This window comes from Leptopilina heterotoma, unplaced genomic scaffold (genome assembly GCF_015476425.1).
Source record: "Leptopilina heterotoma isolate Lh14 unplaced genomic scaffold, ASM1547642v1 Lhet_162, whole genome shotgun sequence".
NCBI classification, from domain to species: Eukaryota; Metazoa; Arthropoda; class Insecta; order Hymenoptera; family Figitidae; genus Leptopilina; species Leptopilina heterotoma.
In genome coordinates, this window is record NW_025110878.1 from 24968 (window position 1) to 43556 (window position 18589).

Consider the following 18589-nt stretch of genomic DNA (forward strand, 5'->3'; position numbering starts at 1 on the left):
AATGTAAAAAGCAAATTTTACGAAAAAATTAAAAAAAAGCAAAATTTTGGCATATTTTGAGTTCTTTTTTGTTCCTAATCTTGTATATTTACCTAAATTTGTCATCTGAAAAAGAAAATTAAAGTTTTGACATGTTTTTAATGTTTTTTTAATGTTTTGGCTAATGCTTCACTCACTATAAATCTCAATTTTTTGCACTTTTTTGGAAAAAAAATTCATAACTTTTTTGTTTTTTTAAGAGTAGAGATGATTCTATCACTCAGTCGTATTTTAATAAATAGTGAAAATTAACGATCACTCCGAGTCAAGGAAAATAAAAATAAAAGAAATTCAATTCTTATTACGTTTCGGCAGCACAGCTGTCCTCTTCAGAACTATAATTTATTATAAAAACAAAATATTAAAAAAAGATTTTTTACAATTTTTTACAATTTTTTGATTAACAATAAAAAATTAAAAATAAAATATTTACCGAAAAAAAGAAAATTAGAAAAATTAAAATTATAAATTAAGATAGGTACATCTTTGTCGCTACGATTACAATATGACACTAAACAAATATACAGACAAGTACGAGTGAACGATGTACAATTTTTCAGGGTCAATGCCCCATCGATAAACAAAACTAAGAAAGAGAAATGTCAAGGTAAACTGAAAAGACAGCTGATTATAAATCCTTCTTTTCATTAAGAAAATGAGTATAATAACTACTAAGTTTTAATGTGTCATCTTTTTTATTAATTGAATTTTTTTGTAAGTTAATGTGGATCATTTCAGAAATTAAGCGTTTTTTAAATGAACCTTCTTTATCTAGTACTAAAAATCCATCCCAATCAAAATCATGACCAAGTGAATTGATATGTTCAGCAACAACATTTGATTTTGAAATTTTGTGCTCATTAATACGAACACCCACCATTCTTTTCGTCTGTCCAACATAAGATGCAGAACAGTTTTTGCATCCTATTTTATATACCGAGTTTGTGATTTCAGATTTTTTACTTATATCTTTTCCTTTAATTACCAAGTTATGATTCATGTTCTTATTATTGGTTGGGATAGTTAGAATACTGTACTTATTTAGGAAAGATGAAGTTTTTTCATAAAGATTGGGAACATAAGGCAAGAAAAATTTCGGTAACATTTTGTAAACCGAATTACTTTTGTTACATTGTGAATTTGACTCAATAGAACACATGCGTTTCTTAATGTGCTTATTAATAAATTCGATGGGATAATTATTATTAATTAATATTTTTTCGACAAATTCAATGTTTTTCTTATGGAATTTTTTATTTGAAAGTTTTATTGCCCTATCGACAAGATTGGATACTATGGCAATTTTTTGAGAAAAAGGATGTTTTGATTCATAGTTAATTTTTTTTTGTTTTTTGTTGTACAAAAAAGTGCCTTAAGGAAAAGTTGCTTGATTTTGTTTAAAATTTAACGAAAAAAATAAAAAAAATATTTTTTGAAGATTTTCAAAAATACAAAATTTTGAAAATTTCAAAAAAATTCATAACTTTTTTGTTTTTTGTTATACAAAAAAGTGTCTAAAAAAAAGTTGTTTGTTTTCGCTCAAAATTTAAGAAAAAATTTAGAAAAAAATATTTTTTTGAAAATTGTAAAAAATACAAAATTTTGAAAATTTAAAATTTTTGTATTTTTGTAGTTTTTTAACGAAAGGAGCTGTCCAACGAACTCAGGCTTCATTTTAATGGACTAAAAAAGCACCCCAAATTGCAAGTCGATTCATTAAAATTTATTCGAGTTATCGTCGAGACAAAATTTTCTACAGACAGACAGACAGACACTTCTCTAAAAACCATTTTTTTGAAATCAGGGGGTCATGAAACGTAAAGATTTACCAAAATTAGAGATTGCTCAAAATCGCACAAATCCAAGACTTTCTCATTTTTGATGAGAATGTAAAAAGTAAATTTTACGAAAAAATTTAAAAAAAGCAAAATTTTGGCATATTTTGAGTTCTTTTTCATTCCTAATCTTGTATATTTACCTAAATTTGTCATCTGAAAAAGAAAATTAAAGTTTTGACATGTTTTTAATGTTTTTTTAATGTTTTGGCTAATGCTTCACTCACTATAAATCTCAATTTTTTGCACTTTTTTGGAAAAAAAAATTCATAACTTTTTTGTTTTTTGTTGTACAAAAAAGTGTCTTAAGGAAAAGTTGCTTGATTTTGTTCAAAATTTAACGAAAACAATAAAAAAAAATATTTTTTTGAAAATTTTCAAAAATACAAAATTTTGAATATTTGAAAATTTCAAAAAAGTTCATAACTTTTTTGTTTTTTGTTATACAAAAAAGTGTCTAAAAAAAAGTTGTTTGTTTTCGCTCAAAATTTAAGAAAAAATTTAGAAAAAAATATTTTTTTGAAAATTGTAAAAAATACAAAATTTTGAAAATTTAAAAGTTTTGTATTTTTGTAGTTTTTTGACGAAATGAGCTGTCCAACAAACTTAGGCTTCATTTTAATAAACTAAAAAAGCACCATAAATTGCAAGTCGAATCATAATTTTCTACAGACAGACAGACACTTCTCTAAAAACCATTTTTTTGGAATCAGGGGGTCATGAAACGTAAAGATATACCAAAATTGGAGATTGCTCAAAATCGCACAAATCCAAGACTTTCTCATTTTTGATGAGAATGTAAAAATTGAAAAAATTCTTTGTTTAGTTTAATTATTTTTCAACTTTTTAATTAAAATGTTTAAAAAAAACATTTTCAAAAAAATTTTAAAAACTTGTCAAAAGATTTTAATTATTCATAAAAACTTTATTAAAAACTTTGGGAGCCATTTGTAGATTTATTTATGTTAGAAATCAAATAAATTTAAATTTGATGAGAAAAAAAGACGGGGAAAATTAAGACAAAGGCCGGGAGAAAACCGGGAATTTTATTGAACGAAGATAGTAAACACCCTGGTGTTACATTGACCTAATGTGTACTCTGAGCGTTATTTAAACAGTGAATATAATAACTAACAGAAAATAATAAAATTAGAAACAAAAATAATTCACTTATATATAACGTAAATAAATAGTAGATACAGGGAAAAACAAGACATAAATTCTAGATCCGAAAAATTTTGTAGAAAAGAGAGTTTAAACATATATATAAACTTACCGTTGCCATGACGTTTCCATGTAAATCCTTTATCTCGCGTTTCCAAAGGATATCCTCGGGAAAGAAATGTTTTTCACATACAACTTGTCCACTTTTAACAACAAAATTTTCTCGAGGAAAGGCTTTTTGCCATTTTTCGACAGTTTCTTTCCCTTCCGGGACTGAAAACATGTGGAATTTCTCATGTTTTTCCACTGAGGAATACCCTGAACAGCAATTTGGTGCAATACAGGAAAGACCCTTGTAGGGCATTTCTTTAGGTAATGTTCACACAAAGATTATAAATCAAAATTTTTCAAAAGAAATTTCACCGTTACACCGGTTACTCCATATAAACTGTTAGAAAACAAAGCAGGACGCGAGAGGCGCCATCTGTTGCCGTTTGCGGGAACTACGTGAACTATAGTCACTAAGCATACGTGAGTCTCTAAATGCTAAATCCTACAAGTACACTCAATAACATATATTCCGGTTTGGACAACTTTTTGAAAAGTGGTGTGCCTTCTATAAGAATGTTTTAAGTCTATGGACTTAAACCACAGACTTAAGCCATAGACTTAAAAAATTCTTATAGAAGGCACACCACTTTTTAAAAAGTTGTCCAAACCGGAAGGACAGCATATATGTTATTGAGTGTACTATACGGGTGCCGGGAATCACTGCAGCCTTGTATATAGAACTCCACGTGTATTCTGTCGATTTTTTATATTTTTCTTCATTATTCTGAACTATTTTAGTTTTCTCACATTTTTTTATTACAATATTTTGTGAAATTTTTTCTAATTACGATATGAGTGAACATCATCCAAACAGACTAAAAGTCTTACAAACCAGAAATAAATTTATTAATTAGGCTTTTGAGATGGCCCTTTATCTTGATTTGGGGAGGCACCAAGCTGCCAGAATGTTTGATTATTCTGTTTAATTTTGTGGAGACGTTATCCTGCTTTTAAAAGTTGCCTACTGATGCGTTAAATGCACTATTATTAAAAAACTTTTGAATTTTAGTTTGAGTTAGGTAAGTAAAGAAATTGATTTTCATGAATACGTGATTTATTTATTAATAGTAAAATACCTTTTTTAATACAAGAATGGTTATAGTGTTTTACAATTAGAAAATGTGTGTGTGTTAGAATGTGTATATTGAAACGATACTTTTTTACTTACAAACTACCTGCAGAGCTGCTCCTCTTTCGAATCACAAAACCTCCGTCGGGCGAAAATTATCTTTGTTTTTATTCTTACAGAAAATCACGACGTCAAATTGGCGCAATTTTCTTTAGGTTGTGAGATTGCACCTGTAGGCAAGTGGACGCGGGCAATATCTATATGCAACCGGCCGTCTCACACAATAGTGTAAAAACTCACTGCGGATCCACTCTTTACCAAACTAGTCCGGGCAATATCTATGCAACCGATAGTTTGTTAACGAGTATTGATCACACTTGTGGGCCACCGATATTTGAGACGGACGCGGGCAATATCTATGCAACCGGCCGGTTATACAAATAAGAAGATTCTAGAACTACTAATTAGATTAACAATTCCAAAATCATCCCGCACTGGACTCCACCGGCTCAGAGAATTTAAAAAATTTAACGTCTGTCCTAAATTTCAACGAAAAATTCGGGTTCCGGGTCGCGGATGGGCGAATCACGAATTTTCTCTGTCCCAAAACACTTTCCAGGTTAGACCCAGGAGAGGTGTCTTCGAGAAGAAGCGAGAAGTCGTAGTGCAATGATTAATTATTCGCGACAAGCCTCCAACCCTTACCTTTAGTGCAAAAATGGGGAAAGATTTTAGAAGTAAGAGTAAAGAGTAGGAGTATGTCATGAGCCCATTGGTCTATGCATTTTTGCTGACGTTTTGGATCTCACGGTAGGTCCGTGAGAACGGAAACGGTCTATCAACATGATACTTTTTGAGACATTATTTTTGAAATAACTTAGAATTTAAATAATAATTATATTGTTTAGTTGATAAAATTATTATTTATCTTAGTTATAACAGTGCATATAATTTATTTATTGTAATTATATTATTGACCTACATGTTATAGGTTACTAATATATATATTTCATCTGCATGATCACACATGTATACACATGTAACCTTATGTCCTCCGGTATTTTGTTGTAACAACAATGTTTACAACAAAATGTTTAACTATTGTTAAGTCATTATATGTGCATCTTGATGCATAGGTTTAAATAGCATAAGGCATGCAAGCCTTGTAGCTTTGAGTCAGCTGTAACGCACGTGCGTTTGTTTTGATGCTGTATTCTACAGCTGATGGGCCCTGAGGGGAAAGGAAGGTTCCATGCACAACAAGGTAGCGGTTAAAGGCAAGCATAGCGTGCTTGTATTGGTGCTGCAGCATGGAGGCCGTGAAAGTATTGGTGCTGTAGCCGGGGAAGTCAGCGAGTGTGTTGGTGCCTATATACGGCAGTAACTCAACTGTGTGTATTGCCGTCGTCCCTCCACACACACGTACAATCTCTCAATGTAATTCTTAGTCGATGTTTTAATATTTTAGAATTATGCTCACACTTTCAATTATTAACATAAAATTTTGAATTTAATAGATTGGATTCATTTACGTATTTTGGCAGCAACATTGCGCCTTCTTTATGCTTTTCAGAATACATGTTTTTATATTTAATATTTGTTTAGGTAATATTGCCGCAAGGTTTGATGCAGACAGCATTGATTGCGCCAGTACAATTGTTAATAACTATTTATTATATTTGTTATTTAGTAGAAGGAGAAAAGAAATAATAATTTCTTTTGTCCTTCTAACTATTTTCATAAGCATTTCTTAGTTAAAGGCATTCTCATGATGAGACATTTAACGTTATCGGGGTGTCAAATATCCTCAAGCATAGCGTCGCTGCGTTGCGACGTTTTTATATGCTTGGGCTGATTTAAAATTAAAGTTTATTCTACATGGTTGCCAAATAACTTATTTTTAAAAAAATAGTATTCTAGCAAAAAGAAAAGACGAAAAAAGAACACCATAATTGTTGTGTTCCTCAATGCTCAGTTGTGGTACCAAGTAGCATTACTATATCACCTGAGTGTCATTGCGATATCTATCGGGGATATTCCTGTGATACTGAGGAATTATCATAATGTTCGCTTTTTTGAATATCCCCGTGACATTCCTGTGATATCGAGGGGATATTGTCGTGGCATCGAGGAGACACTGCTGCGATATTGCGGTAATATTTTACAGAATTTTTGCTATAAGTTCAAATTATAGTGAAAATTCGGTGAAATATCACCTCAATATCATATCAATATCCCGCCTCAATATCGCAGCAGTATCTCCTCGATGTCACAGCAATATCCTCTCAATATCGCAGGAATGTCACAGGGATATTCAAGAAGCGGACATTTTAACACTTCTCCAGTATCACAGGAATATCCCCGATAGATATCGCCTTGACACTCAGGTGATACAGCGTGCTAATTGGGGTGATATAAAAATTTGCATTGAGTCTCAAAAAATACTGACAGATAAAAGCAATGAGCCATTACCATGAAAGGTGGAAAAAAATTAATGAGTATTATACAGATGTGTGCAGTAACAATTTTAAACCAGAATATTATGTGTGGTTATTCGTTTATGCTGACATTGTTTGGTTATATATTACAATTGTCAAAATATGTTTTTTACTTAATTCTTATTTTGCATAGGTGAAGAAGGTTTAAAAAAACGTCTGAAACAAAACTCTATACTATCTCTAAATCCTATAAAATCACACAAGAAAGACTCTATGCAAAGGATAGTTACTTTTTAATTCTGTGCATATTAAGAAACACAACAATATTATGGTGTTCTCTTTTCGTTTTTACTTTTATTCTGTTTTGATTATGCTTAATCATATTGTAGGGGAGAGTGGGGCAAAAAGTTAAATTTTGCATAAATGATTTTTTTTAGACAATACAATCCGCTTAGATGCAAATATTTATACATCCATATTGTAGGGCAACTTGTGCCCTACAACTTTCAATAAAAAAGTTTCTGCTATTTTCGCATACAATACAGGTTTTGTCCTTTTTTGAACATTTTGTTTTGGGGGGGGGCAAAAAGTTAAATTCTATTTTTAGCCTACTAAAACTATTTTCTGATAGGTGTTAAGTAGTAGATAAGTTAAAGTATACGTAAACAAGTAATTTAGTTAATAAAAGATCTTTGTTTACTTAACAAAAGCTTTAGAATAGTTATAAAGTTAATAAATTGAGATTTAAAAAAAAAATTTTTGGTTTATTTCACGTGAGCGGTTTTGTTTTTTGACAGAGTACTTGCCTAATGTCAAATAAATTATTTTTAAACAAATAAACCCAAAAAAGCAAAAAAAAATTTAATAACATGTAAAAATACATTTAACTTTTCGCCCCAGGGTGCGCTTTTTGCTTTAACAACAGATATAAAAAAATCTGACTAAAGTTATTTAGCAAATACCTTTAGGTATCTCTTCAGGGGACCCAAATAATGAAGTGAAAAAAAATTCGCGGTAAGAATAAATGCAAAAAATATACTTAAAAGTTGATATTTTCTTTTACAAAAAAATTTTCAAAAGTAGAGTGAAAAAAAATTTAAATATGGACATCACAAAAATTAGCAGAATGTCACATAACTCCGGACATCTATTTAGGGTAATAACACCGCACCCTTCTATAATTAAAATTGCAATGCTCTAACTATTTCCGTTCGAAAGATAATGAATTTTAACTGTTTTCACAATTTAACTTTTCGCCCCAGTCTCCCCTAATTAGAAAAAATTTCACAAAATATTGTAATAAAAAAATGTGAGAAAACTAAAATATAATGTTTTTAAAAATCTTGGATAATATTTTAATAGTTAATAAATCAAACGATGTTGTTATTAATAGTGGCCGGTGTAATACCTGTTACAGAGTAACCATAAACTTAGTTTTATTTTTAATAATTCATAAAATTATGTTTTTGAAAAGAGTATGAGAACCTAATTTTTGTAAAATTTGTAGTAAAAAGAAAATTTAAATTTTCTATTAATGATATTTGCTCGCTACGATATTATATTACTGTAACAACCGTTTTTACCTAAGTAATAAACTTTTCCAATGCTCTGTTGCCAAATATTTCAAAAAGCAAAAAAATCAAAAGACCGATGTTGCCGAATCTCATAGGAATGGGTTTGTCGAATAAATGCTTGTACTATGAATCAGAATAGCATTGACCATGGTTTCAAACACATCAATCCATGAGTTATATCGCGCTTTTTTATAATACATTTTAAAAACTCTCCTGTCGAGTCAATTGACATTCAAATATGTGTAAAAGAAAGTTCTAAATAAATATTGTTAATTATTAATTGTCAATTTTATTGTTTTCTCTACAAAGCCTTAACAATGACATTATAACAAATTTTGTTTGTTTTTTAACTCCTTCGCAGTACTGATTTAGTGTTATGCCAGTACTGATTTAAATACTTTTTTAACTCCGACGTAGTACTGATTCGGTTTTGGAGTCAGTGTACTCCCCAGTACTGATCGGGTTCCGATAGTCAGTACCGACGGTTAGTACTGAGCGAGGTACTGAGTCAGCACCATGTCGGTGTTTAACTCCGTCATAGCTTCGGACATTTCTACCCAACGGGAAGTTGCCAATGGTAACGATTGGTTCAATAATGGGCCATGCTTGGTGCCCAATGGTTTTTTCTTGGCAAATCTTGGCAAAACAATTGGCAACCATCATTGGACAACCAATGGTTTAAACTTGGGATGATCACGCTACTGCCAATGATCGGTAGCCAAGCATCGGGCCAATATTAGTTGCCAAGGAATTGCCAAGGAAACAAAATCGATTTTCAAAAGCTTAATTTTTTATTGGCAGCCAACAAAAAACCAAGGTTTTGAAAATTTATTTTTTTAAATTTAATTATTAATTAAAATTTATTTTTTAAAAATAAATTTTTTAGAAATTTATTTAAAAAAAATATATATTTTTTTAAATTAATAGAATATATTAATTTAATTTTTCACCACTGGTAAAACAAAGATGAAAGACTGATAAAAATTCCCTCACCGTATCTCACAGTGGAGGGATAACTGTTAATGTATTTGCGAGAGAGGAGCAGGTACTTATAGAGCCAGTGTAACAGGTCACAAGCGAGAAGAAATCACTAGCATGCACTCTGGCGGCGCTTGTCGAAAGTGGCGCAACGTTGGTTGCCAATCGCTGTGTCGATAATGTCAGGATATGCATGCGCGCCAGAAAGCAGTTCCGACAAGCGCCGCCAGAGTGCATGCTAGTGATTTCTTCTTGCTTGTGACCTGTTACATTGGCTCTATAAGTACCTGCTCCTCTCTCGCAAAGACATTCACAGTTATCCCTCCACTGTGAGATACGGTGAGGGAATTTTTATCAGTCTTTCATCTTTGTTTTACCAGAGGTGAAAAATTAAATTAATATGTTCTATTAATTTAAAAAAATATATATTTTTTAAAATAAATTTTTGAAAAATTTATTTTTAAAAAATAAATTTTAATTAATAATTTAAAAAAATCAATTTTCAAAACCTTGGTTTTTTGTTGGCTGACAATAAAAAATCAAGTTTTTGAAAATCGATTTTGTTTCCTTGGCAATTCCTTGGCAACTAATATTGGCCCAATGCTTGGCTACCGATCATTGGCAGTAGCGTGATCATCCCAAGCTAAAACCAATGGTGGTCCAATGATGGTTGCCATTAATGTTCCAATAATGGAACGGAGTTCGCCAAGCATGGCCCATTATTGAACCAATCATTTACTTCCCACTGGGTACTTGGGATCAAAAAATAACATACTAAAATTTTGTATAAATCTGCTCATTTTTCTCGTCAAAATTGATAAAAGTGTACACGGAGAAAAATGTATAGTCAAATTTATTATCTAGATAATCATGGGTGATGATCTTGGATACTCAACTATAGGACAACCATCTAGATACTCAAATTTAGTATCTTGGGATAATCAAACTTACATACTAATTGCCATTATCCAAGATGTTCACATTTGACTATCTTAGATAATAAACACAAGTTGCTGTGTTTATACCTACATACACATCTAAATTGATCAATAAGAAATATTTTATGATAAAAGTTAATTTTTTTTAGAAATTAGTGAACATTTTGCCTAGATAAACAATTTTTTATAGAAAATCTGAAAATTTTAAAGAACAAAATACATTAATTTAACGATACCCTTGAAATGTTTAAATTCTTTTGACAGGTTTAAAGGTTATGTTGCTAATTGTAAGTTTTATATATTTTTTAACAATATTTTTTAAGCAATATTATATCTGAAATTCAGTATAAAAAAGCTTGACAATATTTAAATTTCAAATAATACGGTGTTCGATGGTCTCTCAAATTTCTCGATAATGTGCGACCAACAGTTATCACCCAACAAATACGGCACTGACCGGTTTAAATGACGTGTAATTGGTAAACATTCACTTTCTAACAAATTTTTCTCTGTTCACAGGCACTTTTTACAAAATATGACAACGTACATTTGCCACAAATGTTTTTAATTGTCTGAATTGAAAAGATTTTGTCAATCCATGTAGAAACGCGGTTGCAGGATTGGAATTACCATAGCAAGCGAATCATTTTGACAGCTGAGGCAGTGCCGTTTTTCTTGCGCGTGATCGGTAATCAAACTTCTGCGCAAGCGCTCGGCAAGTTGACTATCCAGGATAATAAATTTGATTATCTAGATATACTAAACGGGAATATATAATATTTCAGGAAGATAATATTTCTGACTATACAGATAATAAATTTGATTATATATTTTCTAACTATCTACTTTTAACTATCCATTTTTCTCCGTGTATAAAAAAGCGTGAAATTATTCCTGATTATCATTGAAAGCTATGTTAATATTAATGTTTATAATTTCTAAACCAGGTTCTGAAACTTCATAAAAATTTACAGGTATGTTCCTACAAATATTATGTTTTAATTTACAGAATATGAACAAATTCTGTTCATTTTGAAAATAGGGTCAATAATTCTTAAAACTTAACTCTTGTCTATTACTACTCTTGTGATAGAGACATTTATCAAGCTTGTGAGTAGAAAAAATATTTGAGAATTTTTAGTCAATTTTTCTAAGCTTGAAAAATATAAAGTGATTTTCATTAAAAATTACACGTATTTACCATTTAAAATTTCAGTTACATAGAGGCACGTGTTAATATTGTTCGATTTTGTTCAAACTTTTAGGAAAATTTCTTTTTAGAACCTTGATTAACTTTCCACATAGAAACCGCAGATTTATAAACATTCCCAAAATAAGAACCACCCTATAGTATATTGTGCATAAAATTACACAATCCAATATTTCTTTGAAAATGTTTATACTTTAAATTTTTTTACTATAGCAATAAATAATACCAAGAAAAGAATGATAATAATAATAAATAATACGAGGTTAAAAATTTGCAGTAGAACAATCTTTATATAAGGAAGCAATAATTAATAATAAAAGAGTAATTTTTTTAAATTAATTTTGATCAAAGATAATCTTTACTATTTTTGCCTTTCTTTTGTTTTTGGAAGCGAATGGTACTAAATATGTGTGTACCAAGTTAAGGAAGCAAAACACTATAGCTTTGATTTAAAATTCAAGAGTTTGCGGAAGGTACGACCTGTATTGGTTTACAAATGATTGTGTATACAGAGGTACTTCTGCTATTGCAAGTGTATCTCCTCGAACACGCATATCACATGGTCGTGCCTGTGAATTAATGTATCCGTACAAGTGGAATCATTCGCGGGTCCGAAGAGCGCAAATTGCATGGCACGTAATTAAAATCTTAATTAAGAGCCATGACTAAATTGTCTGACGAGGTGTGACGGGATACGATATATACTTATATTCACATTTTACAACTCAGACTTCACGCTTATTAGGCTACAATTTTTTCCATATTTTCAAATCTGACTATTGTTTTATGCATTATGTCTGTTTATCAGTAAGTTACTTCAAAATTTGAATTCATAAAAAGTCATCCACTAATGAGAATAGTAGCAATTCTCGGACACCCTAATTCTTCCTACCATGTTAGTAGAATTAAAATTCTACTAAAAAAGTAGATTAGAAAATAATAGAAACTTTTACAAAGAAGAAAATAATTAAAAATATTAATTATTAATTAAAAACTCTTTTATTAAATAATAATTATCAAATTATACTCATTCGACCGACAAAATTAGTAACAGAAGAAAATTATTATCCTAATATTTTTAAAAAGCTACAAAGTGGAAAATTAATGTTATACTTAATTATATATGTCAATTACTCTAAATAATGAGTGAAATAGAATATATGTGGACGCCCGCATGAAAAGGGACCACTTTCTCGGTTCTAGATTCGGAGATAATCGCAATTTACTAATTTTGAAAAAAAATGTCGAAACTTTTTTATTCTTTTTTCTTAATCTACAGGGTTTCACACGTCGAATCATGCATTTTCAATTAATTTATTGATACTTTAAGGGGAGGTTACCGTTCTTTGAGTTAAAAAAATCGAATTTTTTTTATAAATTGTCTCCTTATAGTATCTAGAATACGTGGCCCTAGTAGAAATTTGTCATGGAGCCACTCGATTGTTCAAGTTACTGGACAGTTTTTGTCACGGACGCTGATTCTAGGCGGACTGGTAAATAACTGTAAAGTTACTGACCAACGCTCTTCGTCAAAGATTCAAGTTGAATTTGATATTGGCTAGACATAACTTCTGTCTAGTTTTTTTAATGTTACTTTAAAGTACTCCTAGAAATTATAGTTTTAAGTTTGTCGTGTCGATGGCACTGCAATAATGTCTAATGACTAGACAGCTCGACTGATTATTTGCTAGAGATAAATTTGTTCTTATTCTTTCCAATATTTTAAAACTTTTCATTTTAATTTGTTATTAATTAAAAATTTAATAAATTTAATAAAATTAATTAAAAAATAATTTTTTTAAATTCCCTTTTAGTTTAATTATAATTTTCTATTAATTAAAAATTTAATGAATTTATTATTATTAATTAAAAATCAATTAATCATATTAAATAATAAAATTAATTAATAAATATTTATAATAATTTATAATAAATTAATAAAAATAATTTAAAATTTAATTACAGTAATCAATTTAGTTATTAATTGTTAACGTTGCAATGCTTAAAATCTCTAGTTACGGCACTGAACTGAAACATAGGGCGATTGTCGATTGCGTCCCGTGAGGGGAAGTAGCCTTCCCCCACCATGCGGCACATCAAGTCGAAACTGAGTCCCGAGCAACCCTCGCAGCGGGGGCGCTCGGACCCTCAAACCCTCATTAAGGAAAACTGTTAATGACTTTTTCTATAAAAATATAAATTTGTTAAATAGTAACAGTTTTAATTTTTCATTGGCATATTTAAATTCCTTACTTTCTCACGATTTCATACATATGTTGTTTACCAAAAAAAAGTTAAAATTTAAAAATGAAGATAAATGGTATTTGCTTCAAATGATGCAATTATTGGGTCAAATAGCATTAAATTGATTTAGATAAAACCTAAGTGATACAGTAAATAATTATTTGATAATAGGTAAGGTTTTTGGTAGAGTTAACTTTATTCTATGTATCGGAAAAAAATGATAAATTTTTTTAATTTTAACTTTTTTTTTGGTAAACAACATATGTATGAAATCGTGAGAAAGCAAGGATTTTAAATTTGTCAATGAAAAATTAAAAATGTTACTATTTAACAAATTTATATTTTTATAGGAAAAGTCATTAATAGTTTTCCTTAATGATGGTTTGAGGGTCCGAGTGCCCCCGCTGTGAGGGTCACTCCAGCGCTCGGTCCCCAACCACCGGACGCTTACTGGCCGCATGGTGGGGGGAAGGCTACTTCCCCTCACGGGACGCAATCGATGACTGCCCGAAACATATGTGCAGTGGTTATTAATTCCCAGTATCCATTGCGTTGAACGCCTGAGTGCGTTAAGCGGTGCGACTTTAGTCCAGCGGGACCCGGGTTCGCTCCCCGTTACCCCCCCCAGATTTTTTCGGTGAAATTGCGTTATCGTTTTAAGGTTTATATAGATTATAATTGTTTATACTAATAAAAAATATTTGTTTAAGTGTTATTGTTAATAATAGTGCATTAAAAAAATGAAAGTTGTTCGAAAACAGTAAATATTTAGGATATTCGAATATAGAATTTTTTTTAATTGAATTAAAAATCAAAAAGTAATGTAGAAAATTACATGTAATAATTTACTATTTACATTATTTTTATATAATAATTCAACTAATTAATTAAAAATTATAAAATATTATATAATTTTTTATTCTATTCCACACGGAGAAACTTTTAATACCACTAATTCTTAAAACTGGTGAGACATTTTAGTATGTTAGGTTAGATTCAAGGGAAAAACGACATAGGTTATAGAAATTGCTATTGAGACTATCAAAAACACTCATTCAGTATATATTTTACAGTTCTTCATAAGGAAACTAACGAAAATTAGTATGTTGTTTTAGAAAGAAAATAATAATTTTTGCAAAGTTGGGAAAGCCATGAATTAAAAAGAAACACAACAAATTAATTGTCTATAGATACTCATAGAGACGATAGTGATACTTGGATCTGATGGTAGATGGCATTAGTGTATGTCACTGTAACTGTAGGTAAATATATTTAACACGACGTAAGAACCTAACCTATATTATTAACGCACACACGCACACGCAAGTAAAGACACGACGATTGGTCACGGAAACCGAAAGATCGCACGATTCGTTAGAAGTACATAAAAGGTTTTTTTCTTTCATACACGTGTGAATTTCAACTTCGAAAACATTAGGGTTAGTTCGCGACGTCAGGTGATGGACTCGGTGATGCTCGGGCGAAATCGGTTAAGTCCGCCCGCAGTCCTTCCAAAATTGGTATGTTACGTTAGAATGTCTGTTATATATTCTATCTATATGTGGAAAAAAGGTTAGAATTACCGTATTATTTCACAAACACCCCTCTGACAGGGTAATGTAATTTCAATACAAAAAGTGTGGTGAGAGGTGACTGGGACCACCAGGGGCGCTAGTAGAAAATGAGTCTAGGTACATGAATGTGATTGGTTATTTAGGTTGTTCATAATCATAGACATTTAATACAACCAATCACATTCATGTACCTACACTCATTTTCTTCTAACGCCCCTGGTAGTCGTCAGTCACGTTTAGCTTACTTTTTAACTGCTCGTGTCAGTGGGGTGAAACAAAAACTAGCATTTTATTCTTTTCTAAAGAAAAATAAGACTATTTCTAATGCAGATAGTAATTTTTGTACACCGAAGGTTGCTTAATATATAACGAACTTATCATATTTTCGTATTAATGTTGAAATTATTAGCACAACGCACGAAAAATCCTCACATTCTAACGTACTTTTAGAATAAACATAACCAAATATATTTAATATTATAAGAAAAAGTTTCTCCGTGCATTTATTATGTATACATATATTATAAGGGATACAGAAATTTTCCAAAAATATTTTTTATTGAATTTCTTTGGTGCTAAATAGAAATTTTATATTAATTGCATGAAATAAATATGTTAACTACAGTAAATCTTCATATTAAACAAATTTTTAGTATTTTAAAAGAAATAATTTGTCTAGTTTTTCTACAGAACCGTTGACCAGAATTTATAAAGTTGGGCTAGATAATAACTTGATGAAAAAGCGTGACACTCCATTCCAGTTATTAGCGAGTTGGCTTGTAAAGTAACTAGACAATTTCAAGCGCGACTGGACAGTTCCGTTATAAAAACTAGGACTAATTTCTACTAGGGGGGTAAACCCGATTTTAGATATCTAAATTATTTTAGTAATTATACAGTGTTAAACGAAGCCGTGTATCGGATGAAATGTAGCTAGCTGTACACGGAGAAAAATGGAGTTTGAAAAACTGGGAGTCAATATTGAAAAAACAGGACTCAGTCCAGTAAAAGTACATTAATTTATTTCCATCAAGCATCTTAGGGTATTGCGTATAGTGTATAGAGGGCTTTTGTTCCAAATGTCACTGTAAAGAGCATTGAAACACAGGCGAAGATTATAAGGCGCGCTGCAGTGTGCATAGCACAGTGGGCCAGGATCGTCGATTTTTGGCCAAAAATCATTATTTAAAAGAGAACAAGATATTTACGAATAACAAGTACACTACCTACAGTTTTTGGGGTCGCAGATTACAAATCTGAAGTCAGATTTCAAAAATTCAATATGGCGGATCCAATATGGCGGACATAAATTTTTTTATATGAATCAATTTTAATGAAGCATAAATATCTAAAGGTTTTTTGGGTCATTGATTATGAATCTGAAGTCAGATTTCAAAAATTCAAAATGGTGGATCCAATATAGCGGACATAAAAATATTAAAATTAATAAATTTGAATTAAACATAGGTATCTATCTGAGTTTTCTGAGTCGCTGATTACAAATCTGATGTCAGATTTCAAAAATTCAAAATGGCGGATCCAAAATGGCGGACATACAATTTTTAAAATTAATCGATTTTTTATGAATCATTGTATCTAGGGGTTTTTTAGGTCGCTGATTACGAATCTGATGTAAGAATTCAAGTGGATTTTAGATTGGGTGAGATTCGCCTACAATTTTTTGCTTAGGAGTTTTTAAGTTTGGTGATTACAAAACTAGTGTCTATACAATTCAAAAAATAAAATTTTTTTTTCCTGTTATTAGCCTACAAAAATAAAAAGTACTGTAGTTTCCAGGATCTACTACGAGGTGGTTACAGGTAAAGATCCAATTTTGTATTTTTTTAGATTTTTAAAATTTTTTTAGTTTTTTTAGACCTGATGTTTACTTATAGGTATATAGTTTATCGCGCGGGTATATCAGGTGCGCATGTAGTCCTATTGGAGAATCTGCTTTTGTTTCCATGGAACAGATAAACACTCCATTTCATATCTAAATCTGATTTCAGAAACAAAGTAATCATATTTACATTTTTAAAATCTGACAACAGATTCGTAATCAATAACCCGAAAAACCTCTACATACCTATGTCTAATTGAAATTGATTAATTTAAAATTTTTTATGACCGCCATTTTGATTTCTTGAAATCTGACATCAGATTCGTAATCAGCGACCCAAAAAACCATAGAGTTATTAGCATAGAGTGCGCAAGCGACCAAAATGTTAGACAGCCATACGAAAAGTAGACCCCTTTTCTTTCTTTCTCTAATAACGCATGCGCGATAGTGAAACAGCTGATGCATCGAAACAATTGTTGCTTGCTTGCTGGCAATTATATTTTTCTTTTATTTACGTGACAAATAAATAATTTAAAAACATTTTTAGCAGGAAAAATGGTATTTTATGTTAAGTCACCCCAGTCCGACTCCTATGTATTTTGAAGGAAAAATATGTCAGCTTAGTGGTTTGCGTTTTCATGTGCCAAAAAGTAACACGTGATGGCGCTGTTCTCAACACTCGCTCAAAATTCACTAAAGCAATAGAAAAATATCATAGAAACGAATAAATTATTTGTTTTTATAATGAAATCTTGTTGTTAGTGATGTTAAAAATACACGATAAGAAATAATATTGTATTTTTAACTCATAAAAGATGATAGAACAATTGAATAATTAGTATGAAAATACATAAATGTGTTGTACAATAAACTGATGACTTTCGTTTAAATCGTTTAAATTATCAGATAAACTGATTTATAATAAAAGTTAAAGGAAAGTCATAGATAAATAGTATATTTAAAATAAAGAAAACAAATTTAGATAATATAAATAGCATTAACCCTCCGTCACACACATGAGAAAATATTCCGACCTTACACACGTTCAGAGGGAATCGCTCAACACATTGTAAAATAAGCAACATTACAACATAAACAAAGGAATCAACAAAAATTTAGTTTTAACACAAACTTACAAATATGTAGTAAATTATTCTAAATTATAAAATTAATCAAATTAATTTTCGGTCTCATAAATAAAAATTAATTACACGAATGCACATCTTCAAAGAAATTCCACTCGACATGTAAAAATAATGTAACATTAACAAATAAGCAAAAAAATCATTAAACAATTTATTTTAATTATATTTATAATATAATTTTGTCATCAACCAACAGTGGAACAAAAAATGTTTTTAAAACTTGATTTTTTTATTTAACATAACCTCACTTTTTCGAGTTTCTTCTGGCTTTGAAGCTTCATAATTAAATATTAATTATGTTTAAACTAAATGTTTTTTTAGAAATGTGTTGAGGAGTAAATTGTCGAAAGGTATAGAAACTGATTTTATTTTGCAATGAGGAAAACAAAAGTTATTTAAAAAATACTGAAACCGTAGAGGGAATCCCTCC

General features: G+C 30.3%; 1 protein-coding gene across 1 annotated transcript in view; it reads left to right on the forward strand.

The window, feature by feature from the left end:
• Positions 1–240: 240 nt before the first annotated feature.
• LOC122498949 overlaps positions 241–18589 on the forward strand; it is a 79743-nt gene continuing 61394 nt past the window's right edge. Inside the window, exon 1 of the mRNA XM_043606960.1 lies at positions 241–646. The gene's annotated coding sequence lies outside the window, so the exon portion shown is untranslated. The remainder of the gene's footprint in view (positions 647–18589) is intronic.